This window comes from Mirounga angustirostris, unplaced genomic scaffold (assembly GCF_029215605.1).
Source record: "Mirounga angustirostris isolate CCGP_5_RB_7025 unplaced genomic scaffold, mMirAng1.0.hap1 SCAF_97, whole genome shotgun sequence".
Classification (NCBI taxonomy): Eukaryota; Metazoa; Chordata; class Mammalia; order Carnivora; family Phocidae; genus Mirounga; species Mirounga angustirostris.
Window position 1 is genome coordinate 51,223 of NW_026991805.1, and position 27,338 is coordinate 78,560.

Sequence of the window (27,338 nt, forward strand, 5' to 3'; positions counted from 1 at the left end):
CCCCTTGGGCCACCCTTCCCATACCTTTACCGCCACAGCACCCCGCCCCCTTGCCCAACTAGGCTTCCTCCAAACGCCCCGTGCCCCCCTGGCCCCTCGCCAGCCGCGCACCGCACCGCGAGTCCCTGGCTCGCAGCAGGTGCCCCCTGCAGGGGCAGGCGTCTTCCAGCCAGCCCTTGGGCCTCCAAGCCACCACGCCCACGCACACCGGATCCAGAGGGCTGGGCTGGGGGTCGATGGGGGCGGGCGGGGTGGGCGAAGGCGACGCCTTCGGAGGGAGGGAACGCGGGAGGGCGACGAAGACCCTGGCACCGATGGGCCGGGGCCAGCGCGGGCCGGACGGCACCCGCTCTGGGCAGGCGTGTCCTCCCATGGTCCTGCGCCTCGGGCCCTCATCCCCACATCCCCTAGCCATTCCATCGGGCCGCCCGGAGCGCACGACCGCACTGGGCAACTGGCCCCACCTTAGGCCTGGGCCCGCCTCCACCTTGTCCCCAGCAGCCCTGGGGTGCGCTCCCACCCGCGGGCATTCCCTTCCTTCCCTTGGAACACCGTCCCTTTGCCCCCGTGCCGGGGGTCCCCGCTCCGGGTGGGCAGGACACAAGATGGCCGGTCGCCCGGGGCCTCCCCCCTTGGCGCCCGGGACCACCCGCTGGCACCAGAATCCGTGCTTAGTCTCCCTGCAACAGCGAAGCGAAGACCGAGGCTCGCTCGCTCAGCAAGATGGGGAGAGGGGGGCGCCCTGCACCTCGCCCCAAAGCAGCCCCCCATATAAAGGACGACAGCAGAGGAGGAATCGCCCACATGCCCCGAGGACCAGAGTGGGTCCAGGGCGGGAACGGGAGCAGAGCGGGTCTCGTGACGCCTTGGCTGCGCATCTCGGCCCCGAGGGGCTCCTCGGTGCCCAGAGCCCACCCAAGCACGACCACCCTCCCGAGGGCTAGCTGCCTAGCCAACACAGTCTCCTCCTGTTTGTGTGTGGGGGGGGGCGGGGGGATGGGTGGGGGGGTGGGTGGGGGTGTGGGGGTGTGGGGGTGTGTGGGGTGTGTGGGGTGTGGGGTGTGGGGTGGGGGGTGTGTGTCTGTTTCTGTGGTGTGCCCCTGTGTCTCCGTCCCTGTCCGCATCCAGGTCAGGGTCCGCGTCTGTCTGTCTTGGGGCCAGAGCGGGGGCGTGTGTTGGATACTCTGTCTGTGTCTCCCTCTCTGTCTCTCTCTTCCTCTCTGTCTACATCTCCGTCCGTCCGTGTCTCTGTCTTTCCCCGTGGGTCTGTGCGTCTGTCTATGCCAGCCGGCTTCTGGTGTCCCTCAGTCGGGTCCTCTTGTCGGTGGGTGGGCAGGGGAAGGGTGGCGGAGGAAGGGCGACGGGGTTGGGCTGATGAGGAGGGTCCCTGGGGGCGCCGGTGGCTCCGGGTTGGCTTGGAACCAGGCCGGGGTGGAGAGGCGGAAGGGCCTGGTGGCGGGCCTGGCTTGCCCTAAGGGCGGCGGGTGGGGCGCCGGGGGTGGGGGGGCGCGGAGAACAGCGCGCGGGCCACGCCCCCCGCGCCCCGACGCTCCCCTTGGCCCTCTCGGGAGCCAGGCGGCGGCCCCCGGGTCTGGAGAGTATCGGGCCGTGAGAGCGCTCGGTGTTCCGCGACTGCGGGGCGCTGGAGGCGCCACGTCCTCTGGGCGGTTTGGCAGGCAGGCAGGTGCAAGGCACAGGGCAGGCGTGGGGCGGTTGGGGGCTGAGGAGGGGCACGGCTGCGGCCCGGAGGCGCAGAGCAGGCTCTTAGGGCGGCCAGCGGCAGCGGCACACGTCTACGGCCATACCACCCTGAACGCGCCCGATCTCGTCTGATCTCGGAAGCTAAGCAGGGTCGGGCCTGGTTAGTACTTGGATGGGAGACCGCCTGGGAATACCGGGTGCTGTAGGCTTTTTTTCTTTGCCTTTTCTTTCCCCTTCGGCCTCCCTTCCTCTCCCTTCGCCGCCACAGTCCCCCCCCCCGCCCCGCCCCCTCCGCCCCTTGCCCAACAAGGCCTCCTGCAAACGCCCGGTGCCCCCCTGGCCCCTCGCCAGCCGCGCACCGCACCGAGGGTCCCTGTCTCGCAGCTTGTGCCCGCTGCACCGGCAGGCAGCCCCCAGCCCTTCCACCTCACAGCCACCACGCCCACGCACACCCGATCCAGAGGGGCGGGCTGGGGGAGGTGGGGGCGGGCTGGGTGGGCGGAGGCGGCGGCTTCGCAGGGAGGGAAAGGGGGAGGGCGGCGAGGACCGCCCGCGGGCTTGGGGCGGGGGGAGCGCGGGCGGGACGGCACCCCGTCTCGGCAGGCGTGCCCTCCCAAGGTCCTGCGCCTCGGGGCCTCATCCCCGGAGCCCCTAGCCATTCCCTTGGGCCGCCCCGAGTGCACAAGCGCACCGGGCAACCGGCCCCACCTTAGGCCTGGGCCCGCCTCCACCTTCTCCCCACCCGCCCTGGGCTGCGCTCCCGCGCGCGCGGGCATTCCCTTCCTTCCCGCGGAACACCGTCCCTCTGCCCCCAGGCCGGGGGTCCTCGCTCCGTGTGGGCAGGACACAAGATGGCCGACCGCCCGGGGCCTCCCCCGTTGGCACCCGGGACCACCCGTTGGCCCCCGACTCCGTGCTCAGTGTCCCCGCAACAGCGAAGCGCACAGCGAGGCTCGCTCGCTCGGCAAGACGGCGGGAGGGGGCGGCCCTGCACCACGCCCCAAAGCGGCCCCCCAAATAAAGGACGAGAGCAGAGGAGGAATCGCCCGCACGCCCCCAGGCCCAGAGTGGGTCCTGGGCGGGAACGGGAGCAGGGCGGGTCTCCTGAGGCCTTGGCTGCGCGACCTCGGCCCCGGGGGGCTCCTCGGTGCCCAGAGCCCACCCAAGCACGACCACCCTCCCGAGGAGGGCTAGCTGCCTAGCCAACACAGTCTCTTCCTCTGTGTGTGTGTGTGTGTGTGTGTGTGTGGTGTGTGTGTGGTGTGTGTGGTGTGTGTGTGGTGTGTGTGTCTGTTTCTGGGGTGTGCCCCTGTGTCTCCGTCCCTGTCCGCATCCAGGTCAGGGTCCGCGTCTGTCTGTCTTGGGGCCAGAGCGGGGGTGTGTGTTGGATACTCTGTCTGTGTTCTCCCTCTCTGTCCCTCTCTTCCTCTCTGTCTACATCTCCGTCCGTCCGTCCGTCCGTGTCTCTGTCTTTCCCCGTGGGTCTGTGCGTCTGTCTATGCCAGCCGGCTTCCGGTGTCCCTCAGTCGGGTCCTCTTGTCGGTGGGTGGGCAGGGGAAGGGTGGCGGAGGAAGGGCGACGGGGTTGGGCTGATGAGGAGGGTCCCTGGGGGCGCCGGTGGCTCCGGGTTGGCTTGGAGCCAGGCGGGGTGGAGAGGCAGAAAGGCCTGGTGGCCGGCCTGGCTTGGCCTAGGGCGACGGGTGGGACGCTGGGGGTGGGGGGCGCGGAAAACACCTCAGGGGCCGCGCCCACCGCGCCCCGCCCCGACGCTTCCCTTTGCCATGCCGGTAGCCAGGAGGCGGTGGGGCGGCGGCGGCCCCCGGGACTGGAGAGTCCCCGGCAGGGAGAGCGCCCGGACTTCCACGACTGCGGGGCACCGGAGGGGCCACGTCCCCTGGGCGGCTGGCAGGCAGGCAGGTGCAAGGCGCAGGGCAGGCGGGGTTCGGGTGAGGGCTGAGGAGGGGCACGGCTGGGCCCGGGAGGCGCAGAGCAGGCTCTTAGGGCGGCCAGCGGCAGCCGCACACGTCTACGGCCATACCACCCTGAACGCGCCCGATCTCGTCTGATCTCGGAAGCTAAGCAGGGTCGGGCCTGGTTAGTACTTGGATGGGAGACCGCCTGGGAATACCGGGTGCTGTAGGCTTTTTTCTTTGCCTTTTCTTTCCCCTTGGGCCACCCTTCCCATACCTTTACCGCCACAGCACCCCGCCCCCTTGCCCAACTAGGCTTCCTCCAAACGCCCCGTGCCCCCCTGGCCCCTCGCCAGCCGCGCACCGCACCGCGAGTCCCTGGCTCGCAGCAGGTGCCCCCTGCAGGGGCAGGCGTCTTCCAGCCAGCCCTTGGGCCTCCAAGCCACCACGCCCACGCACACCGGATCCAGAGGGCTGGGCTGGGGGTCGATGGGGGCGGGCGGGGTGGGCGAAGGCGACGCCTTCGGAGGGAGGGAACGCGGGAGGGCGACGAAGACCCTGGCACCGATGGGCCGGGGCCAGCGCGGGCCGGACGGCACCCGCTCTGGGCAGGCGTGTCCTCCCATGGTCCTGCGCCTCGGGCCCTCATCCCCACATCCCCTAGCCATTCCATCGGGCCGCCCGGAGCGCACGACCGCACTGGGCAACTGGCCCCACCTTAGGCCTGGGCCCGCCTCCACCTTGTCCCCAGCAGCCCTGGGGTGCGCTCCCACCCGCGGGCATTCCCTTCCTTCCCTTGGAACACCGTCCCTTTGCCCCCGTGCCGGGGGTCCCCGCTCCGGGTGGGCAGGACACAAGATGGCCGGTCGCCCGGGGCCTCCCCCCTTGGCGCCCGGGACCACCCGCTGGCACCAGAATCCGTGCTTAGTCTCCCTGCAACAGCGAAGCGAAGACCGAGGCTCGCTCGCTCAGCAAGATGGGGAGAGGGGGGCGCCCTGCACCTCGCCCCAAAGCAGCCCCCCATATAAAGGACGACAGCAGAGGAGGAATCGCCCACATGCCCCGAGGACCAGAGTGGGTCCAGGGCGGGAACGGGAGCAGAGCGGGTCTCGTGACGCCTTGGCTGCGCATCTCGGCCCCGAGGGGCTCCTCGGTGCCCAGAGCCCACCCAAGCACGACCACCCTCCCGAGGGCTAGCTGCCTAGCCAACACAGTCTCCTCCTGTTTGTGTGTGGGGGGGGGCGGGGGGATGGGTGGGGGGGTGGGTGGGGGGGTGGGGGTGTGGGGGTGTGTGGGGTGTGTGGGGTGTGGGGTGTGGGGTGGGGGGTGTGTGTCTGTTTCTGTGGTGTGCCCCTGTGTCTCCGTCCCTGTCCGCATCCAGGTCAGGGTCCGCGTCTGTCTGTCTTGGGGCCAGAGCGGGGGCGTGTGTTGGATACTCTGTCTGTGTCTCCCTCTCTGTCTCTCTCTTCCTCTCTGTCTACATCTCCGTCCGTCCGTGTCTCTGTCTTTCCCCGTGGGTCTGTGCGTCTGTCTATGCCAGCCGGCTTCTGGTGTCCCTCAGTCGGGTCCTCTTGTCGGTGGGTGGGCAGGGGAAGGGTGGCGGAGGAAGGGCGACGGGGTTGGGCTGATGAGGAGGGTCCCTGGGGGCGCCGGTGGCTCCGGGTTGGCTTGGAACCAGGCCGGGGTGGAGAGGCGGAAGGGCCTGGTGGCGGGCCTGGCTTGCCCTAAGGGCGGCGGGTGGGGCGCCGGGGGTGGGGGGGCGCGGAGAACAGCGCGCGGGCCACGCCCCCCGCGCCCCGACGCTCCCCTTGGCCCTCTCGGGAGCCAGGCGGCGGCCCCCGGGTCTGGAGAGTATCGGGCCGTGAGAGCGCTCGGTGTTCCGCGACTGCGGGGCGCTGGAGGCGCCACGTCCTCTGGGCGGTTTGGCAGGCAGGCAGGTGCAAGGCACAGGGCAGGCGTGGGGCGGTTGGGGGCTGAGGAGGGGCACGGCTGCGGCCCGGAGGCGCAGAGCAGGCTCTTAGGGCGGCCAGCGGCAGCGGCACACGTCTACGGCCATACCACCCTGAACGCGCCCGATCTCGTCTGATCTCGGAAGCTAAGCAGGGTCGGGCCTGGTTAGTACTTGGATGGGAGACCGCCTGGGAATACCGGGTGCTGTAGGCTTTTTTTCTTTGCCTTTTCTTTCCCCTTCGGCCTCCCTTCCTCTCCCTTCGCCGCCACAGTCCCCCCCCCCCGCCCCGCCCCCTCCGCCCCTTGCCCAACAAGGCCTCCTGCAAACGCCCGGTGCCCCCCTGGCCCCTCGCCAGCCGCGCACCGCACCGAGGGTCCCTGTCTCGCAGCTTGTGCCCGCTGCACCGGCAGGCAGCCCCCAGCCCTTCCACCTCACAGCCACCACGCCCACGCACACCCGATCCAGAGGGGCGGGCTGGGGGAGGTGGGGGCGGGCTGGGTGGGCGGAGGCGGCGGCTTCGCAGGGAGGGAAAGGGGGAGGGCGGCGAGGACCGCCCGCGGGCTTGGGGCGGGGGGAGCGCGGGCGGGACGGCACCCCGTCTCGGCAGGCGTGCCCTCCCAAGGTCCTGCGCCTCGGGGCCTCATCCCCGGAGCCCCTAGCCATTCCCTTGGGCCGCCCCGAGTGCACAAGCGCACCGGGCAACCGGCCCCACCTTAGGCCTGGGCCCGCCTCCACCTTCTCCCCACCCGCCCTGGGCTGCGCTCCCGCGCGCGCGGGCATTCCCTTCCTTCCCGCGGAACACCGTCCCTCTGCCCCCAGGCCGGGGGTCCTCGCTCCGTGTGGGCAGGACACAAGATGGCCGACCGCCCGGGGCCTCCCCCGTTGGCACCCGGGACCACCCGTTGGCCCCCGACTCCGTGCTCAGTGTCCCCGCAACAGCGAAGCGCACAGCGAGGCTCGCTCGCTCGGCAAGACGGCGGGAGGGGGCGGCCCTGCACCACGCCCCAAAGCGGCCCCCCAAATAAAGGACGAGAGCAGAGGAGGAATCGCCCGCACGCCCCCAGGCCCAGAGTGGGTCCTGGGCGGGAACGGGAGCAGGGCGGGTCTCCTGAGGCCTTGGCTGCGCGACCTCGGCCCCGGGGGGCTCCTCGGTGCCCAGAGCCCACCCAAGCACGACCACCCTCCCGAGGAGGGCTAGCTGCCTAGCCAACACAGTCTCTTCCTCTGTGTGTGTGTGTGTGTGTGTGTGTGGTGTGTGTGTGGTGTGTGTGGTGTGTGTGTGGTGTGTGTGTCTGTTTCTGGGGTGTGCCCCTGTGTCTCCGTCCCTGTCCGCATCCAGGTCAGGGTCCGCGTCTGTCTGTCTTGGGGCCAGAGCGGGGGTGTGTGTTGGATACTCTGTCTGTGTTCTCCCTCTCTGTCCCTCTCTTCCTCTCTGTCTACATCTCCGTCCGTCCGTCCGTCCGTCCGTGTCTCTGTCTTTCCCCGTGGGTCTGTGCGTCTGTCTATGCCAGCCGGCTTCCGGTGTCCCTCAGTCGGGTCCTCTTGTCGGTGGGTGGGCAGGGGAAGGGTGGCGGAGGAAGGGCGACGGGGTTGGGCTGATGAGGAGGGTCCCTGGGGGCGCCGGTGGCTCCGGGTTGGCTTGGAGCCAGGCGGGGTGGAGAGGCAGAAAGGCCTGGTGGCCGGCCTGGCTTGGCCTAGGGCGACGGGTGGGACGCTGGGGGTGGGGGGCGCGGAAAACACCTCAGGGGCCGCGCCCACCGCGCCCCGCCCCGACGCTTCCCTTTGCCATGCCGGTAGCCAGGAGGCGGTGGGGCGGCGGCGGCCCCCGGGACTGGAGAGTCCCCGGCAGGGAGAGCGCCCGGACTTCCACGACTGCGGGGCACCGGAGGGGCCACGTCCCCTGGGCGGCTGGCAGGCAGGCAGGTGCAAGGCGCAGGGCAGGCGGGGTTCGGGTGAGGGCTGAGGAGGGGCACGGCTGGGCCCGGGAGGCGCAGAGCAGGCTCTTAGGGCGGCCAGCGGCAGCCGCACACGTCTACGGCCATACCACCCTGAACGCGCCCGATCTCGTCTGATCTCGGAAGCTAAGCAGGGTCGGGCCTGGTTAGTACTTGGATGGGAGACCGCCTGGGAATACCGGGTGCTGTAGGCTTTTTTCTTTGCCTTTTCTTTCCCCTTGGGCCACCCTTCCCATACCTTTACCGCCACAGCACCCCGCCCCCTTGCCCAACTAGGCTTCCTCCAAACGCCCCGTGCCCCCCTGGCCGCTCGCCAGCCGCGCACCGCACCGCGAGTCCCTGGCTCGCAGCAGGTGCCCCCTGCAGGGGCAGGCGTCTTCCAGCCAGCCCTTGGGCCTCCAAGCCACCACGCCCACGCACACCGGATCCAGAGGGGTGGGCTGGGGGTCGATGGGGGCGGGCGGGGTGGGCGAAGGCGACGCCTTCGGAGGGAGGGAACGCGGGAGGGCGACGATGACCCTGGCACCGATGGGCCGGGGCCAGCGCGGGCCGGACGGCACCCGCTCTGGGCAGGCGTGTCCTCCCATGGTCCTGCGCCTCGGGCCCTCATCCCCACATCCCCTAGCCATTCCATCGGGCCGCCCGGAGCGCACGACCGCACTGGGCAACTGGCCCCACCTTAGGCCTGGGCCCGCCTCCACCTTGTCCCCAGCAGCCCTGGGGTGCGCTCCCACCCGCGGGCATTCCCTTCCTTCCCTTGGAACACCGTCCCTTTGCCCCCGTGCCGGGGGTCCCCGCTCCGGGTGGGCAGGACACAAGATGGCCGGTCGCCCGGGGCCTCCCCCCTTGGCGCCCGGGACCACCCGCTGGCACCAGAATCCGTGCTTAGTCTCCCTGCAACAGCGAAGCGAAGACCGAGGCTCGCTCGCTCAGCAAGATGGGGAGAGGGGGACGCCCTGCACCTCGCCCCAAAGCAGCCCCCCATATAAAGGACGACAGCAGAGGAGGAATCGCCCACATGCCCCGAGGACCAGAGTGGGTCCAGGGCGGGAACGGGAGCAGAGCGGGTCTCGTGACGCCTTGGCTGCGCATCTCGGCCCCGAGGGGCTCCTCGGTGCCCAGAGCCCACCCAAGCACGACCACCCTCCCGAGGGCTAGCTGCCTAGCCAACACAGTCTCCTCCTGTTTGTGTGTGTGTGGGGGGGGGGATGGGTGGGGGGGTGGGTGGGGGTGTGGGGGTGTGGGGGTGTGTGGGGTGTGTGGGGTGTGGGGTGTGGGGTGGGGGGTGTGTGTCTGTTTCTGTGGTGTGCCCCTGTGTCTCCGTCCCTGTCCGCATCCAGGTCAGGGTCCGCGTCTGTCTGTCTTGGGGCCAGAGCGGGGGCGTGTGTTGGATACTCTGTCTGTGTCTCCCTCTCTGTCTCTCTCTTCCTCTCTGTCTACATCTCCGTCCGTCCGTGTCTCTGTCTTTCCCCGTGGGTCTGTGCGTCTGTCTATGCCAGCCGGCTTCTGGTGTCCCTCAGTCGGGTCCTCTTGTCGGTGGGTGGGCAGGGGAAGGGTGGCGGAGGAAGGGCGACGGGGTTGGGCTGATGAGGAGGGTCCCTGGGGGCGCCGGTGGCTCCGGGTTGGCTTGGAACCAGGCCGGGGTGGAGAGGCGGAAGGGCCTGGTGGCGGGCCTGGCTTGCCCTAAGGGCGGCGGGTGGGGCGCCGGGGGTGGGGGGGCGCGGAGAACAGCGCGCGGGCCACGCCCCCCGCGCCCCGACGCTCCCCTTGGCCCTCTCGGGAGCCAGGCGGCGGCCCCCGGGTCTGGAGAGTATCGGGCCGTGAGAGCGCTCGGTGTTCCGCGACTGCGGGGCGCTGGAGGCGCCACGTCCTCTGGGCGGTTTGGCAGGCAGGCAGGTGCAAGGCACAGGGCAGGCGTGGGGCGGTTGGGGGCTGAGGAGGGGCACGGCTGCGGCCCGGAGGCGCAGAGCAGGCTCTTAGGGCGGCCAGCGGCAGCGGCACACGTCTACGGCCATACCACCCTGAACGCGCCCGATCTCGTCTGATCTCGGAAGCTAAGCAGGGTCGGGCCTGGTTAGTACTTGGATGGGAGACCGCCTGGGAATACCGGGTGCTGTAGGCTTTTTTTCTTTGCCTTTTCTTTCCCCTTCGGCCTCCCTTCCTCTCCCTTCGCCGCCACAGTCCCCCCCCCCGCCCCGCCCCCTCCGCCCCTTGCCCAACAAGGCCTCCTGCAAACGCCCGGTGCCCCCCTGGCCCCTCGCCAGCCGCGCACCGCACCGAGGGTCCCTGTCTCGCAGCTTGTGCCCGCTGCACCGGCAGGCAGCCCCCAGCCCTTCCACCTCACAGCCACCACGCCCACGCACACCCGATCCAGAGGGGCGGGCTGGGGGAGGTGGGGGCGGGCTGGGTGGGCGGAGGCGGCGGCTTCGCAGGGAGGGAAAGGGGGAGGGCGGCGAGGACCGCCCGCGGGCTTGGGGCGGGGGGAGCGCGGGCGGGACGGCACCCCGTCTCGGCAGGCGTGCCCTCCCAAGGTCCTGCGCCTCGGGGCCTCATCCCCGGAGCCCCTAGCCATTCCCTTGGGCCGCCCCGAGTGCACAAGCGCACCGGGCAACCGGCCCCACCTTAGGCCTGGGCCCGCCTCCACCTTCTCCCCACCCGCCCTGGGCTGCGCTCCCGCGCGCGCGGGCATTCCCTTCCTTCCCGCGGAACACCGTCCCTCTGCCCCCAGGCCGGGGGTCCTCGCTCCGTGTGGGCAGGACACAAGATGGCCGACCGCCCGGGGCCTCCCCCGTTGGCACCCGGGACCACCCGTTGGCCCCCGACTCCGTGCTCAGTGTCCCCGCAACAGCGAAGCGCACAGCGAGGCTCGCTCGCTCGGCAAGACGGCGGGAGGGGGCGGCCCTGCACCACGCCCCAAAGCGGCCCCCCAAATAAAGGACGAGAGCAGAGGAGGAATCGCCCGCACGCCCCCAGGCCCAGAGTGGGTCCTGGGCGGGAACGGGAGCAGGGCGGGTCTCCTGAGGCCTTGGCTGCGCGACCTCGGCCCCGGGGGGCTCCTCGGTGCCCAGAGCCCACCCAAGCACGACCACCCTCCCGAGGAGGGCTAGCTGCCTAGCCAACACAGTCTCTTCCTCTGTGTGTGTGTGTGTGTGTGTGTGTGGTGTGTGTGTGGTGTGTGTGGTGTGTGTGTGGTGTGTGTGTCTGTTTCTGGGGTGTGCCCCTGTGTCTCCGTCCCTGTCCGCATCCAGGTCAGGGTCCGCGTCTGTCTGTCTTGGGGCCAGAGCGGGGGTGTGTGTTGGATACTCTGTCTGTGTTCTCCCTCTCTGTCCCTCTCTTCCTCTCTGTCTACATCTCCGTCCGTCCGTCCGTCCGTCCGTGTCTCTGTCTTTCCCCGTGGGTCTGTGCGTCTGTCTATGCCAGCCGGCTTCCGGTGTCCCTCAGTCGGGTCCTCTTGTCGGTGGGTGGGCAGGGGAAGGGTGGCGGAGGAAGGGCGACGGGGTTGGGCTGATGAGGAGGGTCCCTGGGGGCGCCGGTGGCTCCGGGTTGGCTTGGAGCCAGGCGGGGTGGAGAGGCAGAAAGGCCTGGTGGCCGGCCTGGCTTGGCCTAGGGCGACGGGTGGGACGCTGGGGGTGGGGGGCGCGGAAAACACCTCAGGGGCCGCGCCCACCGCGCCCCGCCCCGACGCTTCCCTTTGCCATGCCGGTAGCCAGGAGGCGGTGGGGCGGCGGCGGCCCCCGGGACTGGAGAGTCCCCGGCAGGGAGAGCGCCCGGACTTCCACGACTGCGGGGCACCGGAGGGGCCACGTCCCCTGGGCGGCTGGCAGGCAGGCAGGTGCAAGGCGCAGGGCAGGCGGGGTTCGGGTGAGGGCTGAGGAGGGGCACGGCTGGGCCCGGGAGGCGCAGAGCAGGCTCTTAGGGCGGCCAGCGGCAGCCGCACACGTCTACGGCCATACCACCCTGAACGCGCCCGATCTCGTCTGATCTCGGAAGCTAAGCAGGGTCGGGCCTGGTTAGTACTTGGATGGGAGACCGCCTGGGAATACCGGGTGCTGTAGGCTTTTTTCTTTGCCTTTTCTTTCCCCTTGGGCCACCCTTCCCATACCTTTACCGCCACAGCACCCCGCCCCCTTGCCCAACTAGGCTTCCTCCAAACGCCCCGTGCCCCCCTGGCCCCTCGCCAGCCGCGCACCGCACCGCGAGTCCCTGGCTCGCAGCAGGTGCCCCCTGCAGGGGCAGGCGTCTTCCAGCCAGCCCTTGGGCCTCCAAGCCACCACGCCCACGCACACCGGATCCAGAGGGGTGGGCTGGGGGTCGATGGGGGCGGGCGGGGTGGGCGAAGGCGACGCCTTCGGAGGGAGGGAACGCGGGAGGGCGACGATGACCCTGGCACCGATGGGCCGGGGCCAGCGCGGGCCGGACGGCACCCGCTCTGGGCAGGCGTGTCCTCCCATGGTCCTGCGCCTCGGGCCCTCATCCCCACATCCCCTAGCCATTCCATCGGGCCGCCCGGAGCGCACGACCGCACTGGGCAACTGGCCCCACCTTAGGCCTGGGCCCGCCTCCACCTTGTCCCCAGCAGCCCTGGGGTGCGCTCCCACCCGCGGGCATTCCCTTCCTTCCCTTGGAACACCGTCCCTTTGCCCCCGTGCCGGGGGTCCCCGCTCCGGGTGGGCAGGACACAAGATGGCCGGTCGCCCGGGGCCTCCCCCCTTGGCGCCCGGGACCACCCGCTGGCACCAGAATCCGTGCTTAGTCTCCCTGCAACAGCGAAGCGAAGACCGAGGCTCGCTCGCTCAGCAAGATGGGGAGAGGGGGACGCCCTGCACCTCGCCCCAAAGCAGCCCCCCATATAAAGGACGACAGCAGAGGAGGAATCGCCCACATGCCCCGAGGACCAGAGTGGGTCCAGGGCGGGAACGGGAGCAGAGCGGGTCTCGTGACGCCTTGGCTGCGCATCTCGGCCCCGAGGGGCTCCTCGGTGCCCAGAGCCCACCCAAGCACGACCACCCTCCCGAGGGCTAGCTGCCTAGCCAACACAGTCTCCTCCTGTTTGTGTGTGTGTGGGGGGGGGGATGGGTGGGGGGGTGGGTGGGGGTGTGGGGGTGTGGGGGTGTGTGGGGTGTGTGGGGTGTGGGGTGTGGGGTGGGGGGTGTGTGTCTGTTTCTGTGGTGTGCCCCTGTGTCTCCGTCCCTGTCCGCATCCAGGTCAGGGTCCGCGTCTGTCTGTCTTGGGGCCAGAGCGGGGGCGTGTGTTGGATACTCTGTCTGTGTCTCCCTCTCTGTCTCTCTCTTCCTCTCTGTCTACATCTCCGTCCGTCCGTGTCTCTGTCTTTCCCCGTGGGTCTGTGCGTCTGTCTATGCCAGCCGGCTTCTGGTGTCCCTCAGTCGGGTCCTCTTGTCGGTGGGTGGGCAGGGGAAGGGTGGCGGAGGAAGGGCGACGGGGTTGGGCTGATGAGGAGGGTCCCTGGGGGCGCCGGTGGCTCCGGGTTGGCTTGGAACCAGGCCGGGGTGGAGAGGCGGAAGGGCCTGGTGGCGGGCCTGGCTTGCCCTAAGGGCGGCGGGTGGGGCGCCGGGGGTGGGGGGGCGCGGAGAACAGCGCGCGGGCCACGCCCCCCGCGCCCCGACGCTCCCCTTGGCCCTCTCGGGAGCCAGGCGGCGGCCCCCGGGTCTGGAGAGTATCGGGCCGTGAGAGCGCTCGGTGTTCCGCGACTGCGGGGCGCTGGAGGCGCCACGTCCTCTGGGCGGTTTGGCAGGCAGGCAGGTGCAAGGCACAGGGCAGGCGTGGGGCGGTTGGGGGCTGAGGAGGGGCACGGCTGCGGCCCGGAGGCGCAGAGCAGGCTCTTAGGGCGGCCAGCGGCAGCGGCACACGTCTACGGCCATACCACCCTGAACGCGCCCGATCTCGTCTGATCTCGGAAGCTAAGCAGGGTCGGGCCTGGTTAGTACTTGGATGGGAGACCGCCTGGGAATACCGGGTGCTGTAGGCTTTTTTTCTTTGCCTTTTCTTTCCCCTTCGGCCTCCCTTCCTCTCCCTTCGCCGCCACAGTCCCCCCCCCCCGCCCCGCCCCCTCCGCCCCTTGCCCAACAAGGCCTCCTGCAAACGCCCGGTGCCCCCCTGGCCCCTCGCCAGCCGCGCACCGCACCGAGGGTCCCTGTCTCGCAGCTTGTGCCCGCTGCACCGGCAGGCAGCCCCCAGCCCTTCCACCTCACAGCCACCACGCCCACGCACACCCGATCCAGAGGGGCGGGCTGGGGGAGGTGGGGGCGGGCTGGGTGGGCGGAGGCGGCGGCTTCGCAGGGAGGGAAAGGGGGAGGGCGGCGAGGACCGCCCGCGGGCTTGGGGCGGGGGGAGCGCGGGCGGGACGGCACCCCGTCTCGGCAGGCGTGCCCTCCCAAGGTCCTGCGCCTCGGGGCCTCATCCCCGGAGCCCCTAGCCATTCCCTTGGGCCGCCCCGAGTGCACAAGCGCACCGGGCAACCGGCCCCACCTTAGGCCTGGGCCCGCCTCCACCTTCTCCCCACCCGCCCTGGGCTGCGCTCCCGCGCGCGCGGGCATTCCCTTCCTTCCCGCGGAACACCGTCCCTCTGCCCCCAGGCCGGGGGTCCTCGCTCCGTGTGGGCAGGACACAAGATGGCCGACCGCCCGGGGCCTCCCCCGTTGGCACCCGGGACCACCCGTTGGCCCCCGACTCCGTGCTCAGTGTCCCCGCAACAGCGAAGCGCACAGCGAGGCTCGCTCGCTCGGCAAGACGGCGGGAGGGGGCGGCCCTGCACCACGCCCCAAAGCGGCCCCCCAAATAAAGGACGAGAGCAGAGGAGGAATCGCCCGCACGCCCCCAGGCCCAGAGTGGGTCCTGGGCGGGAACGGGAGCAGGGCGGGTCTCCTGAGGCCTTGGCTGCGCGACCTCGGCCCCGGGGGGCTCCTCGGTGCCCAGAGCCCACCCAAGCACGACCACCCTCCCGAGGAGGGCTAGCTGCCTAGCCAACACAGTCTCTTCCTCTGTGTGTGTGTGTGTGTGTGTGTGTGGTGTGTGTGTGGTGTGTGTGGTGTGTGTGTGGTGTGTGTGTCTGTTTCTGGGGTGTGCCCCTGTGTCTCCGTCCCTGTCCGCATCCAGGTCAGGGTCCGCGTCTGTCTGTCTTGGGGCCAGAGCGGGGGTGTGTGTTGGATACTCTGTCTGTGTTCTCCCTCTCTGTCCCTCTCTTCCTCTCTGTCTACATCTCCGTCCGTCCGTCCGTCCGTGTCTCTGTCTTTCCCCGTGGGTCTGTGCGTCTGTCTATGCCAGCCGGCTTCCGGTGTCCCTCAGTCGGGTCCTCTTGTCGGTGGGTGGGCAGGGGAAGGGTGGCGGAGGAAGGGCGACGGGGTTGGGCTGATGAGGAGGGTCCCTGGGGGCGCCGGTGGCTCCGGGTTGGCTTGGAGCCAGGCGGGGTGGAGAGGCAGAAAGGCCTGGTGGCCGGCCTGGCTTGGCCTAGGGCGACGGGTGGGACGCTGGGGGTGGGGGGCGCGGAAAACACCTCAGGGGCCGCGCCCACCGCGCCCCGCCCCGACGCTTCCCTTTGCCATGCCGGTAGCCAGGAGGCGGTGGGGCGGCGGCGGCCCCCGGGACTGGAGAGTCCCCGGCAGGGAGAGCGCCCGGACTTCCACGACTGCGGGGCACCGGAGGGGCCACGTCCCCTGGGCGGCTGGCAGGCAGGCAGGTGCAAGGCGCAGGGCAGGCGGGGTTCGGGTGAGGGCTGAGGAGGGGCACGGCTGGGCCCGGGAGGCGCAGAGCAGGCTCTTAGGGCGGCCAGCGGAAGCCGCACACGTCTACGGCCATACCACCCTGAACGCGCCCGATCTCGTCTGATCTCGGAAGCTAAGCAGGGTCGGGCCTGGTTAGTACTTGGATGGGAGACCGCCTGGGAATACCGGGTGCTGTAGGCTTTTTTCTTTGCCTTTTCTTTCCCCTTGGGCCACCCTTCCCATACCTTTACCGCCACAGCACCCCGCCCCCTTGCCCAACTAGGCTTCCTCCAAACGCCCCGTGCCCCCCTGGCCCCTCGCCAGCCGCGCACCGCACCGCGAGTCCCTGGCTCGCAGCAGGTGCCCCCTGCAGGGGCAGGCGTCTTCCAGCCAGCCCTTGGGCCTCCAAGCCACCACGCCCACGCACACCGGATCCAGAGGGGTGGGCTGGGGGTCGATGGGGGCGGGCGGGGTGGGCGAAGGCGACGCCTTCGGAGGGAGGGAACGCGGGAGGGCGACGATGACCCTGGCACCGATGGGCCGGGGCCAGCGCGGGCCGGACGGCACCCGCTCTGGGCAGGCGTGTCCTCCCATGGTCCTGCGCCTCGGGCCCTCATCCCCACATCCCCTAGCCATTCCATCGGGCCGCCCGGAGCGCACGACCGCACTGGGCAACTGGCCCCACCTTAGGCCTGGGCCCGCCTCCACCTTGTCCCCAGCAGCCCTGGGGTGCGCTCCCACCCGCGGGCATTCCCTTCCTTCCCTTGGAACACCGTCCCTTTGCCCCCGTGCCGGGGGTCCCCGCTCCGGGTGGGCAGGACACAAGATGGCCGGTCGCCCGGGGCCTCCCCCCTTGGCGCCCGGGACCACCCGCTGGCACCAGAATCCGTGCTTAGTCTCCCTGCAACAGCGAAGCGAAGACCGAGGCTCGCTCGCTCAGCAAGATGGGGAGAGGGGGGCGCCCTGCACCTCGCCCCAAAGCAGCCCCCCATATAAAGGACGACAGCAGAGGAGGAATCGCCCACATGCCCCGAGGACCAGAGTGGGTCCAGGGCGGGAACGGGAGCAGAGCGGGTCTCGTGACGCCTTGGCTGCGCATCTCGGCCCCGAGGGGCTCCTCGGTGCCCAGAGCCCACCCAAGCACGACCACCCTCCCGAGGGCTAGCTGCCTAGCCAACACAGTCTCCTCCTGTTTGTGTGTGTGTGTGGGGGGGGATGGGTGGGGGGGTGGGTGGGGGTGTGGGGGTGTGGGGGTGTGGGGGGTGTGTGGGGTGTGGGGTGTGGGGTGGGGGGTGTGTGTCTGTTTCTGTGGTGTGCCCCTGTGTCTCCGTCCCTGTCCGCATCCAGGTCAGGGTCCGCGTCTGTCTGTCTTGGGGCCAGAGCGGGGGCGTGTGTTGGATACTCTGTCTGTGTCTCCCTCTCTGTCTCTCTCTTCCTCTCTGTCTACATCTCCGTCCGTCCGTGTCTCTGTCTTTCCCCGTGGGTCTGTGCGTCTGTCTATGCCAGCCGGCTTCTGGTGTCCCTCAGTCGGGTCCTCTTGTCGGTGGGTGGGCAGGGGAAGGGTGGCGGAGGAAGGGCGACGGGGTTGGGCTGATGAGGAGGGTCCCTGGGGGCGCCGGTGGCTCCGGGTTGGCTTGGAACCAGGCCGGGGTGGAGAGGCGGAAGGGCCTGGTGGCGGGCCTGGCTTGCCCTAAGGGCGGCGGGTGGGGCGCCGGGGGTGGGGGGGCGCGGAGAACAGCGCGCGGGCCACGCCCCCCGCGCCCCGACGCTCCCCTTGGCCCTCTCGGGAGCCAGGCGGCGGCCCCCGGGTCTGGAGAGTATCGGGCCGTGAGAGCGCTCGGTGTTCCGCGACTGCGGGGCGCTGGAGGCGCCACGTCCTCTGGGCGGTTTGGCAGGCAGGCAGGTGCAAGGCACAGGGCAGGCGTGGGGCGGTTGGGGGCTGAGGAGGGGCACGGCTGCGGCCCGGAGGCGCAGAGCAGGCTCTTAGGGCGGCCAGCGGCAGCGGCACACGTCTACGGCCATACCACCCTGAACGCGCCCGATCTCGTCTGATCTCGGAAGCTAAGCAGGGTCGGGCCTGGTTAGTACTTGGATGGGAGACCGCCTGGGAATACCGGGTGCTGTAGGCTTTTTTTCTTTGCCTTTTCTTTCCCCTTCGGCCTCCCTTCCTCTCCCTTCGCCGCCACAGTCCCCCCCCCCGCCCCGCCCCCTCCGCCCCTTGCCCAACAAGGCCTCCTGCAAACGCCCGGTGCCCCCCTGGCCCCTCGCCAGCCGCGCACCGCACCGAGGGTCCCTGTCTCGCAGCTTGTGCCCGCTGCACCGGCAGGCAGCCCCCAGCCCTTCCACCTCACAGCCACCACGCCCACGCACACCCGATCCAGAGGGGCGGGCTGGGGGAGGTGGGGGCGGGCTGGGTGGGCGGAGGCGGCGGCTTCGCAGGGAGGGAAAGGGGGAGGGCGGCGAGGACCGCCCGCGGGCTTGGGGCGGGGGGAGCGCGGGCGGGACGGCACCCCGTCTCGGCAGGCGTGCCCTCCCAAGGTCCTGCGCCTCGGGGCCTCATCCCCGGAGCCCCTAGCCATTCCCTTGGGCCGCCCCGAGTGCACAAGCGCACCGGGCAACCGGCCCCACCTTAGGCCTGGGCCCGCCTCCACCTTCTCCCCACCCGCCCTGGGCTGCGCTCCCGCGCGCGCGGGCATTCCCTTCCTTCCCGCGGAACACCGTCCCTCTGCCCCCAGGCCGGGGGTCCTCGCTCCGTGTGGGCAGGACACAAGATGGCCGACCGCCCGGGGCCTCCCCCGTTGGCACCCGGGACCACCCGTTGGCCCCCGACTCCGTGCTCAGTGTCCCCGCAACAGCGAAGCGCACAGCGAGGCTCGCTCGCTCGGCAAGACGGCGGGAGGGGGCGGCCCTGCACCACGCCCCAAAGCGGCCCCCCAAATAAAGGACGAGAGCAGAGGAGGAATCGCCCGCACGCCCCCAGGCCCAGAGTGGGTCCTGGGCGGGAACGGGAGCAGGGCGGGTCTCCTGAGGCCTTGGCTGCGCGACCTCGGCCCCGGGGGGCTCCTCGGTGCCCAGAGCCCACCCAAGCACGACCACCCTCCCGAGGAGGGCTAGCTGCCTAGCCAACACAGTCTCTTCCTCTGTGTGTGTGTGTGTGTGTGTGTGTGGTGTGTGTGTGGTGTGTGTGGTGTGTGTGTGGTGTGTGTGTCTGTTTCTGGGGTGTGCCCCTGTGTCTCCGTCCCTGTCCGCATCCAGGTCAGGGTCCGCGTCTGTCTGTCTTGGGGCCAGAGCGGGGGTGTGTGTTGGATACTCTGTCTGTGTTCTCCCTCTCTGTCCCTCTCTTCCTCTCTGTCTACATCTCCGTCCGTCCGTCCGTCCGTGTCTCTGTCTTTCCCCGTGGGTCTGTGCGTCTGTCTATGCCAGCCGGCTTCCGGTGTCCCTCAGTCGGGTCCTCTTGTCGGTGGGTGGGCAGGGGAAGGGTGGCGGAGGAAGGGCGACGGGGTTGGGCTGATGAGGAGGGTCCCTGGGGGCGCCGGTGGCTCCGGGTTGGCTTGGAGCCAGGCGGGGTGGAGAGGCAGAAAGGCCTGGTGGCCGGCCTGGCTTGGCCTAGGGCGACGGGTGGGACGCTGGGGGTGGGGGGCGCGGAAAACACCTCAGGGGCCGCGCCCACCGCGCCCCGCCCCGACGCTTCCCTTTGCCATGCCGGTAGCCAGGAGGCGGTGGGGCGGCGGCGGCCCCCGGGACTGGAGAGTCCCCGGCAGGGAGAGCGCCCGGACTTCCACGACTGCGGGGCACCGGAGGGGCCACGTCCCCTGGGCGGCTGGCAGGCAGGCAGGTGCAAGGCGCAGGGCAGGCGGGGTTCGGGTGAGGGCTGAGGAGGGGCACGGCTGGGCCCGGGAGGCGCAGAGCAGGCTCTTAGGGCGGCCAGCGGCAGCCGCACACGTCTACGGCCATACCACCCTGAACGCGCCCGATCTCGTCTGATCTCGGAAGCTAAGCAGGGTCGGGCCTGGTTAGTACTTGGATGGGAGACCGCCTGGGAATACCGGGTGCTGTAGGCTTTTTTCTTTGCCTTTTCTTTCCCCTTGGGCCACCCTTCCCATACCTTTACCGCCACAGCACCCCGCCCCCTTGCCCAACTAGGCTTCCTCCAAACGCCCCGTGCCCCCCTGGCCCCTCGCCAGCCGCGCACCGCACCGCGAGTCCCTGGCTCGCAGCAGGTGCCCCCTGCAGGGGCAGGCGTCTTCCAGCCAGCCCTTGGGCCTCCAAGCCACCACGCCCACGCACACCGGATCCAGAGGGGTGGGCTGGGGGTCGATGGGGGCGGGCGGGGTGGGCGAAGGCGACGCCTTCGGAGGGAGGGAACGCGGGAGGGCGACGATGACCCTGGCACCGATGGGCCGGGGCCAGCGCGGGCCGGACGGCACCCGCTCTGGGCAGGCGTGTCCTCCCATGGTCCTGCGCCTCGGGCCCTCATCCCCACATCCCCTAGCCATTCCATCGGGCCGCCCGGAGCGCACGACCGCACTGGGCAACTGGCCCCACCTTAGGCCTGGGCCCGCCTCCACCTTGTCCCCAGCAGCCCTGGGGTGCGCTCCCACCCGCGGGCATTCCCTTCCTTCCCTTGGAACACCGTCCCTTTGCCCCCGTGCCGGGGGTCCCCGCTCCGGGTGGGCAGGACACAAGATGGCCGGTCGCCCGGGGCCTCCCCCCTTGGCGCCCGGGACCACCCGCTGGCACCAGAATCCGTGCTTAGTCTCCCTGCAACAGCGAAGCGAAGACCGAGGCTCGCTCGCTCAGCAAGATGGGGAGAGGGGGGCGCCCTGCACCTCGCCCCAAAGCAGCCCCCCATATAAAGGACGACAGCAGAGGAGGAATCGCCCACATGCCCCGAGGACCAGAGTGGGTCCAGGGCGGGAACGGGAGCAGAGCGGGTCTCGTGACGCCTTGGCTGCGCATCTCGGCCCCGAGGGGCTCCTCGGTGCCCAGAGCCCACCCAAGCACGACCACCCTCCCGAGGGCTAGCTGCCTAGCCAACACAGTCTCCTCCTGTTTGTGTGTGGGGGGGGGGGGATGGGTGGGGGGGTGGGTGGGGGTGTGGGGGTGTGGGGGTGTGTGGGGTGTGTGGGGTGTGGGGTGTGGGGTGGGGGGTGTGTGTCTGTTTCTGTGGTGTGCCCCTGTGTCTCCGTCCCTGTCCGCATCCAGGTCAGGGTCCGCGTCTGTCTGTCTTGGGGCCAGAGCGGGGGCGTGTGTTGGATACTCTGTCTGTGTCTCCCTCTCTGTCTCTCTCTTCCTCTCTGTCTACATCTCCGTCCGTCCGTGTCTCTGTCTTTCCCCGTGGGTCTGTGCGTCTGTCTATGCCAGCCGGCTTCTGGTGTCCCTCAGTCGGGTCCTCTTGTCGGTGGGTGGGCAGGGGAAGGGTGGCGGAGGAAGGGCGACGGGGTTGGGCTGATGAGGAGGGTCCCTGGGGGCGCCGGTGGCTCCGGGTTGGCTTGGAACCAGGCCGGGGTGGAGAGGCGGAAGGGCCTGGTGGCGGGCCTGGCTTGCCCTAAGGGCGGCGGGTGGGGCGCCGGGGGTGGGGGGGCGCGGAGAACAGCGCGCGGGCCACGCCCCCCGCGCCCCGACGCTCCCCTTGGCCCTCTCGGGAGCCAGGCGGCGGCCCCCGGGTCTGGAGAGTATCGGGCCGTGAGAGCGCTCGGTGTTCCGCGACTGCGGGGCGCTGGAGGCGCCACGTCCTCTGGGCGGTTTGGCAGGCAGGCAGGTGCAAGGCACAGGGCAGGCGTGGGGCGGTTGGGGGCTGAGGAGGGGCACGGCTGCGGCCCGGAGGCGCAGAGCAGGCTCTTAGGGCGGCCAGCGGCAGCGGCACACGTCTACGGCCATACCACCCTGAACGCGCCCGATCTCGTCTGATCTCGGAAGCTAAGCAGGGTCGGGCCTGGTTAGTACTTGGATGGGAGACCGCCTGGGAATACCGGGTGCTGTAGGCTTTTTTTCTTTGCCTTTTCTTTCCCCTTCGGCCTCCCTTCCTCTCCCTTCGCCGCCACAGTCCCCCCCCCCGCCCCGCCCCCTCCGCCCCTTGCCCAACAAGGCCTCCTGCAAACGCCCGGTGCCCCCCTGGCCCCTCGCCAGCCGCGCACCGCACCGAGGGTCCCTGTCTCGCAGCTTGTGCCCGCTGCACCGGCAGGCAGCCCCCAGCCCTTCCACCTCACAGCCACCACGCCCACGCACACCCGATCCAGAGGGGCGGGCTGGGGGAGGTGGGGGCGGGCTGGGTGGGCGGAGGCGGCGGCTTCGCAGGGAGGGAAAGGGGGAGGGCGGCGAGGACCGCCCGCGGGCTTGGGGCGGGGGGAGCGCGGGCGGGACGGCACCCCGTCTCGGCAGGCGTGCCCTCCCAAGGTCCTGCGCCTCGGGGCCTCATCCCCGGAGCCCCTAGCCATTCCCTTGGGCCGCCCCGAGTGCACAAGCGCACCGGGCAACCGGCCCCACCTTAGGCCTGGGCCCGCCTCCACCTTCTCCCCACCCGCCCTGGGCTGCGCTCCCGCGCGCGCGGGCATTCCCTTCCTTCCCGCGGAACACCGTCCCTCTGCCCCCAGGCCGGGGGTCCTCGCTCCGTGTGGGCAGGACACAAGATGGCCGACCGCCCGGGGCCTCCCCCGTTGGCACCCGGGACCACCCGTTGGCCCCCGACTCCGTGCTCAGTGTCCCCGCAACAGCGAAGCGCACAGCGAGGCTCGCTCGCTCGGCAAGACGGCGGGAGGGGGCGGCCCTGCACCACGCCCCAAAGCGGCCCCCCAAATAAAGGACGAGAGCAGAGGAGGAATCGCCCGCACGCCCCCAGGCCCAGAGTGGGTCCTGGGCGGGAACGGGAGCAGGGCGGGTCTCCTGAGGCCTTGGCTGCGCGACCTCGGCCCCGGGGGGCTCCTCGGTGCCCAGAGCCCACCCAAGCACGACCACCCTCCCGAGGAGGGCTAGCTGCCTAGCCAACACAGTCTCTTCCTCTGTGTGTGTGTGTGTGTGTGTGTGTGGTGTGTGTGTGGTGTGTGTGGTGTGTGTGTGGTGTGTGTGTCTGTTTCTGGGGTGTGCCCCTGTGTCTCCGTCCCTGTCCGCATCCAGGTCAGGGTCCGCGTCTGTCTGTCTTGGGGCCAGAGCGGGGGTGTGTGTTGGATACTCTGTCTGTGTTCTCCCTCTCTGTCCCTCTCTTCCTCTCTGTCTACATCTCCGTCCGTCCGTCCGTCCGTGTCTCTGTCTTTCCCCGTGGGTCTGTGCGTCTGTCTATGCCAGCCGGCTTCCGGTGTCCCTCAGTCGGGTCCTCTTGTCGGTGGGTGGGCAGGGGAAGGGTGGCGGAGGAAGGGCGACGGGGTTGGGCTGATGAGGAGGGTCCCTGGGGGCGCCGGTGGCTCCGGGTTGGCTTGGAGCCAGGCGGGGTGGAGAGGCAGAAAGGCCTGGTGGCCGGCCTGGCTTGGCCTAGGGCGACGGGTGGGACGCTGGGGGTGGGGGGCGCGGAAAACACCTCAGGGGCCGCGCCCACCGCGCCCCGCCCCGACGCTTCCCTTTGCCATGCCGGTAGCCAGGAGGCGGTGGGGCGGCGGCGGCCCCCGGGACTGGAGAGTCCCCGGCAGGGAGAGCGCCCGGACTTCCACGACTGCGGGGCACCGGAGGGGCCACGTCCCCTGGGCGGCTGGCAGGCAGGCAGGTGCAAGGCGCAGGGCAGGCGGGGTTCGGGTGAGGGCTGAGGAGGGGCACGGCTGGGCCCGGGAGGCGCAGAGCAGGCTCTTAGGGCGGCCAGCGGCAGCCGCACACGTCTACGGCCATACCACCCTGAACGCGCCCGATCTCGTCTGATCTCGGAAGCTAAGCAGGGTCGGGCCTGGTTAGTACTTGGATGGGAGACCGCCTGGGAATACCGGGTGCTGTAGGCTTTTTTCTTTGCCTTTTCTTTCCCCTTGGGCCACCCTTCCCATACCTTTACCGCCACAGCACCCCGCCCCCTTGCCCAACTAGGCTTCCTCCAAACGCCCCGTGCCCCCCTGGCCCCTCGCCAGCCGCGCACCGCACCGCGAGTCCCTGGCTCGCAGCAGGTGCCCCCTGCAGGGGCAGGCGTCTTCCAGCCAGCCCTTGGGCCTCCAAGCCACCACGCCCACGCACACCGGATCCAGAGGGGTGGGCTGGGGGTCGATGGGGGCGGGCGGGGTGGGCGAAGGCGACGCCTTCGGAGGGAGGGAACGCGGGAGGGCGACGATGACCCTGGCACCGATGGGCCGGGGCCAGCGCGGGCCGGACGGCACCCGCTCTGGGCAGGCGTGTCCTCCCATGGTCCTGCGCCTCGGGCCCTCATCCCCACATCCCCTAGCCATTCCATCGGGCCGCCCGGAGCGCACGACCGCACTGGGCAACTGGCCCCACCTTAGGCCTGGGCCCGCCTCCACCTTGTCCCCAGCAGCCCTGGGGTGCGCTCCCACCCGCGGGCATTCCCTTCCTTCCCTTGGAACACCGTCCCTTTGCCCCCGTGCCGGGGATCCCCGCTCCGGGTGGGCAGGACACAAGATGGCCGGTCGCCCGGGGCCTCCCCCCTTGGCGCCCGGGACCACCCGCTGGCACCAGAATCCGTGCTTAGTCTCCCTGCAACAGCGAAGCGAAGACCGAGGCTCGCTCGCTCAGCAAGATGGGGAGAGGGGGACGCCCTGCACCTCGCCCCAAAGCAGCCCCCCATATAAAGGACGACAGCAGAGGAGGAATCGCCCACATGCCCCGAGGACCAGAGTGGGTCCAGGGCGGGAACGGGAGCAGAGCGGGTCTCGTGACGCCTTGGCTGCGCATCTCGGCCCCGAGGGGCTCCTCGGTGCCCAGAGCCCACCCAAGCACGACCACCCTCCCGAGGGCTAGCTGCCTAGCCAACACAGTCTCCTCCTGTTTGTGTGTGTGTGGGGGGGGGGATGGGTGGGGGGGTGGGTGGGGGTGTGGGGGTGTGGGGGTGTGTGGGGTGTGTGGGGTGTGGGGTGTGGGGTGGGGGGTGTGTGTCTGTTTCTGTGGTGTGCCCCTGTGTCTCCGTCCCTGTCCGCATCCAGGTCAGGGTCCGCGTCTGTCTGTCTTGGGGCCAGAGCGGGGGCGTGTGTTGGATACTCTGTCTGTGTCTCCCTCTCTGTCTCTCTCTTCCTCTCTGTCTACATCTCCGTCCGTCCGTGTCTCTGTCTTTCCCCGTGGGTCTGTGCGTCTGTCTATGCCAGCCGGCTTCTGGTGTCCCTCAGTCGGGTCCTCTTGTCGGTGGGTGGGCAGGGGAAGGGTGGCGGAGGAAGGGCGACGGGGTTGGGCTGATGAGGAGGGTCCCTGGGGGCGCCGGTGGCTCCGGGTTGGCTTGGAACCAGGCCGGGGTGGAGAGGCGGAAGGGCCTGGTGGCGGGCCTGGCTTGCCCTAAGGGCGGCGGGTGGGGCGCCGGGGGTGGGGGGGCGCGGAGAACAGCGCGCGGGCCACGCCCCCCGCGCCCCGACGCTCCCCTTGGCCCTCTCGGGAGCCAGGCGGCGGCCCCCGGGTCTGGAGAGTATCGGGCCGTGAGAGCGCTCGGTGTTCCGCGACTGCGGGGCGCTGGAGGCGCCACGTCCTCTGGGCGGTTTGGCAGGCAGGCAGGTGCAAGGCACAGGGCAGGCGTGGGGCGGTTGGGGGCTGAGGAGGGGCACGGCTGCGGCCCGGAGGCGCAGAGCAGGCTCTTAGGGCGGCCAGCGGCAGCGGCACACGTCTACGGCCATACCACCCTGAACGCGCCCGATCTCGTCTGATCTCGGAAGCTAAGCAGGGTCGGGCCTGGTTAGTACTTGGATGGGAGACCGCCTGGGAATACCGGGTGCTGTAGGCTTTTTTTCTTTGCCTTTTCTTTCCCCTTCGGCCTCCCTTCCTCTCCCTTCGCCGCCACAGTCCCCCCCCCGCCCCGCCCCCTCCGCCCCTTGCCCAACAAGGCCTCCTGCAAACGCCCGGTGCCCCCCTGGCCCCTCGCCAGCCGCGCACCGCACCGAGGGTCCCTGTCTCGCAGCTTGTGCCCGCTGCACCGGCAGGCAGCCCCCAGCCCTTCCACCTCACAGCCACCACGCCCACGCACACCCGATCCAGAGGGGCGGGCTGGGGGAGGTGGGGGCGGGCTGGGTGGGCGGAGGCGGCGGCTTCGCAGGGAGGGAAAGGGGGAGGGCGGCGAGGACCGCCCGCGGGCTTGGGGCGGGGGGAGCGCGGGCGGGACGGCACCCCGTCTCGGCAGGCGTGCCCTCCCAAGGTCCTGCGCCTCGGGGCCTCATCCCCGGAGCCCCTAGCCATTCCCTTGGGCCGCCCCGAGTGCACAAGCGCACCGGGCAACCGGCCCCACCTTAGGCCTGGGCCCGCCTCCACCTTCTCCCCACCCGCCCTGGGCTGCGCTCCCGCGCGCGCGGGCATTCCCTTCCTTCCCGCGGAACACCGTCCCTCTGCCCCCAGGCCGGGGGTCCTCGCTCCGTGTGGGCAGGACACAAGATGGCCGACCGCCCGGGGCCTCCCCCGTTGGCACCCGGGACCACCCGTTGGCCCCCGACTCCGTGCTCAGTGTCCCCGCAACAGCGAAGCGCACAGCGAGGCTCGCTCGCTCGGCAAGACGGCGGGAGGGGGCGGCCCTGCACCACGCCCCAAAGCGGCCCCCCAAATAAAGGACGAGAGCAGAGGAGGAATCGCCCGCACGCCCCCAGGCCCAGAGTGGGTCCTGGGCGGGAACGGGAGCAGGGCGGGTCTCCTGAGGCCTTGGCTGCGCGACCTCGGCCCCGGGGGGCTCCTCGGTGCCCAGAGCCCACCCAAGCACGACCACCCTCCCGAGGAGGGCTAGCTGCCTAGCCAACACAGTCTCTTCCTCTGTGTGTGTGTGTGTGTGTGTGTGTGGTGTGTGTGTGGTGTGTGTGGTGTGTGTGTGGTGTGTGTGTCTGTTTCTGGGGTGTGCCCCTGTGTCTCCGTCCCTGTCCGCATCCAGGTCAGGGTCCGCGTCTGTCTGTCTTGGGGCCAGAGCGGGGGTGTGTGTTGGATACTCTGTCTGTGTTCTCCCTCTCTGTCCCTCTCTTCCTCTCTGTCTACATCTCCGTCCGTCCGTCCGTCCGTGTCTCTGTCTTTCCCCGTGGGTCTGTGCGTCTGTCTATGCCAGCCGGCTTCCGGTGTCCCTCAGTCGGGTCCTCTTGTCGGTGGGTGGGCAGGGGAAGGGTGGCGGAGGAAGGGCGACGGGGTTGGGCTGATGAGGAGGGTCCCTGGGGGCGCCGGTGGCTCCGGGTTGGCTTGGAGCCAGGCGGGGTGGAGAGGCAGAAAGGCCTGGTGGCCGGCCTGGCTTGGCCTAGGACGACGGGTGGGACGCTGGGGGTGGGGGGCGCGGAAAACACCTCAGGGGCCGCGCCCACCGCGCCCCGCCCCGACGCTTCCCTTTGCCATGCCGGTAGCCAGGAGGCGGTGGGGCGGCGGCGGCCCCCGGGACTGGAGAGTCCCCGGCAGGGAGAGCGCCCGGACTTCCACGACTGCGGGGCACCGGAGGGGCCACGTCCCCTGGGCGGCTGGCAGGCAGGCAGGTGCAAGGCGCAGGGCAGGCGGGGTTCGGGTGAGGGCTGAGGAGGGGCACGGCTGGGCCCGGGAGGCGCAGAGCAGGCTCTTAGGGCGGCCAGCGGAAGCCGCACACGTCTACGGCCATACCACCCTGAACGCGCCCGATCTCGTCTGATCTCGGAAGCTAAGCAGGGTCGGGCCTGGTTAGTACTTGGATGGGAGACCGCCTGGGAATACCGGGTGCTGTAGGCTTTTTTCTTTGCCTTTTCTTTCCCCTTGGGCCACCCTTCCCATACCTTTACCGCCACAGCACCCCGCCCCCTTGCCCAACTAGGCTTCCTCCAAACGCCCCGTGCCCCCCTGGCCCCTCGCCAGCCGCGCACCGCACCGCGAGTCCCTGGCTCGCAGCAGGTGCCCCCTGCAGGGGCAGGCGTCTTCCAGCCAGCCCTTGGGCCTCCAAGCCACCACGCCCACGCACACCGGATCCAGAGGGGTGGGCTGGGGGTCGATGGGGGCGGGCGGGGTGGGCGAAGGCGACGCCTTCGGAGGGAGGGAACGCGGGAGGGCGACGATGACC

General features: G+C 70.6%; 14 non-coding genes across 14 annotated transcripts; all 14 read left to right on the forward strand.

The window, feature by feature from the left end:
- The first annotated feature begins 1,791 nt into the window (after positions 1 to 1,791).
- LOC135363327 (5S ribosomal RNA) lies at positions 1,792 to 1,910 on the forward strand. The gene has a single exon (XR_010408974.1). It is a non-coding gene; the product is annotated as a 5S ribosomal RNA (ribosomal RNA).
- Positions 1,911 to 3,725: 1,815 nt separating this feature from the next.
- LOC135363328 (5S ribosomal RNA) lies at positions 3,726 to 3,844 on the forward strand. Its single transcript, XR_010408975.1, has one exon. It is a non-coding gene; the product is annotated as a 5S ribosomal RNA (ribosomal RNA).
- A 1,811-nt stretch (positions 3,845 to 5,655) lies between these two features.
- LOC135363329 (5S ribosomal RNA) lies at positions 5,656 to 5,774 on the forward strand. Its single transcript, XR_010408976.1, has one exon. It is a non-coding gene; the product is annotated as a 5S ribosomal RNA (ribosomal RNA).
- Positions 5,775 to 7,592: 1,818 nt separating this feature from the next.
- On the forward strand, positions 7,593 to 7,711 carry LOC135363330 (5S ribosomal RNA). Its single transcript, XR_010408977.1, has one exon. It is a non-coding gene; the product is annotated as a 5S ribosomal RNA (ribosomal RNA).
- A 1,809-nt stretch (positions 7,712 to 9,520) lies between these two features.
- LOC135363331 (5S ribosomal RNA) lies at positions 9,521 to 9,639 on the forward strand. The gene has a single exon (XR_010408978.1). It is a non-coding gene; the product is annotated as a 5S ribosomal RNA (ribosomal RNA).
- Positions 9,640 to 11,456: 1,817 nt separating this feature from the next.
- On the forward strand, positions 11,457 to 11,575 carry LOC135363332 (5S ribosomal RNA). The gene has a single exon (XR_010408979.1). It is a non-coding gene; the product is annotated as a 5S ribosomal RNA (ribosomal RNA).
- A 1,809-nt stretch (positions 11,576 to 13,384) lies between these two features.
- LOC135363333 (5S ribosomal RNA) lies at positions 13,385 to 13,503 on the forward strand. Its single transcript, XR_010408980.1, has one exon. It is a non-coding gene; the product is annotated as a 5S ribosomal RNA (ribosomal RNA).
- A 1,814-nt stretch (positions 13,504 to 15,317) lies between these two features.
- LOC135363334 (5S ribosomal RNA) lies at positions 15,318 to 15,436 on the forward strand. Its single transcript, XR_010408981.1, has one exon. It is a non-coding gene; the product is annotated as a 5S ribosomal RNA (ribosomal RNA).
- A 1,809-nt stretch (positions 15,437 to 17,245) lies between these two features.
- On the forward strand, positions 17,246 to 17,364 carry LOC135363335 (5S ribosomal RNA). Its single transcript, XR_010408982.1, has one exon. It is a non-coding gene; the product is annotated as a 5S ribosomal RNA (ribosomal RNA).
- Positions 17,365 to 19,177: 1,813 nt separating this feature from the next.
- Positions 19,178 to 19,296, forward strand: LOC135363337 (5S ribosomal RNA). Its single transcript, XR_010408984.1, has one exon. It is a non-coding gene; the product is annotated as a 5S ribosomal RNA (ribosomal RNA).
- A 1,807-nt stretch (positions 19,297 to 21,103) lies between these two features.
- Positions 21,104 to 21,222, forward strand: LOC135363338 (5S ribosomal RNA). Its single transcript, XR_010408985.1, has one exon. It is a non-coding gene; the product is annotated as a 5S ribosomal RNA (ribosomal RNA).
- A 1,813-nt stretch (positions 21,223 to 23,035) lies between these two features.
- On the forward strand, positions 23,036 to 23,154 carry LOC135363339 (5S ribosomal RNA). Its single transcript, XR_010408986.1, has one exon. It is a non-coding gene; the product is annotated as a 5S ribosomal RNA (ribosomal RNA).
- Positions 23,155 to 24,963: 1,809 nt separating this feature from the next.
- LOC135363340 (5S ribosomal RNA) lies at positions 24,964 to 25,082 on the forward strand. Its single transcript, XR_010408987.1, has one exon. It is a non-coding gene; the product is annotated as a 5S ribosomal RNA (ribosomal RNA).
- A 1,812-nt stretch (positions 25,083 to 26,894) lies between these two features.
- Positions 26,895 to 27,013, forward strand: LOC135363341 (5S ribosomal RNA). Its single transcript, XR_010408988.1, has one exon. It is a non-coding gene; the product is annotated as a 5S ribosomal RNA (ribosomal RNA).
- Positions 27,014 to 27,338: the final 325 nt, after the last annotated feature.